Source organism: Penaeus monodon, chromosome 24 (assembly GCF_015228065.2).
Source record: "Penaeus monodon isolate SGIC_2016 chromosome 24, NSTDA_Pmon_1, whole genome shotgun sequence".
Lineage (NCBI taxonomy): Eukaryota > Metazoa > Arthropoda > Malacostraca > Decapoda > Penaeidae > Penaeus > Penaeus monodon.
The window spans coordinates 6576366-6576656 of NC_051409.1; the positions used below are offsets into that span (position 1 = coordinate 6576366).

Sequence of the window (291 nt, forward strand, 5' to 3'; positions counted from 1 at the left end):
TCCTTATTAGTACAATTTGAGCTTGAGCAACTGTGCATTAGATTAGCCCTCCCAACTAAAGTAGGTATATGTAGTTGTGAACATTGCTGTCCTTTTGGAGTTCAGCTGGAAAATTAAATATGAAAATTGCACTGAACAGAACTTGTGATATTTTTTTATTTCTCCAATTTGCTTTTGTTTACTGACGTGGTGCAAAAACATGAAACTGGTTGTATATAAAAGGGGGGAGGGAAAATAAAGATAAAGAAAGAAAATTGGATGGGGAATGGGAAAGGATGAACATAAACATGA

General features: G+C 34.7%; 1 protein-coding gene across 1 annotated transcript in view; it reads right to left on the bottom strand.

Moving 5' to 3' along the window:
• Positions 1–291, bottom strand: part of LOC119588520 — a gene marked incomplete at its 3' end in the record, with an annotated part of 5082 nt that overhangs the window by 1928 nt on the left and 2863 nt on the right.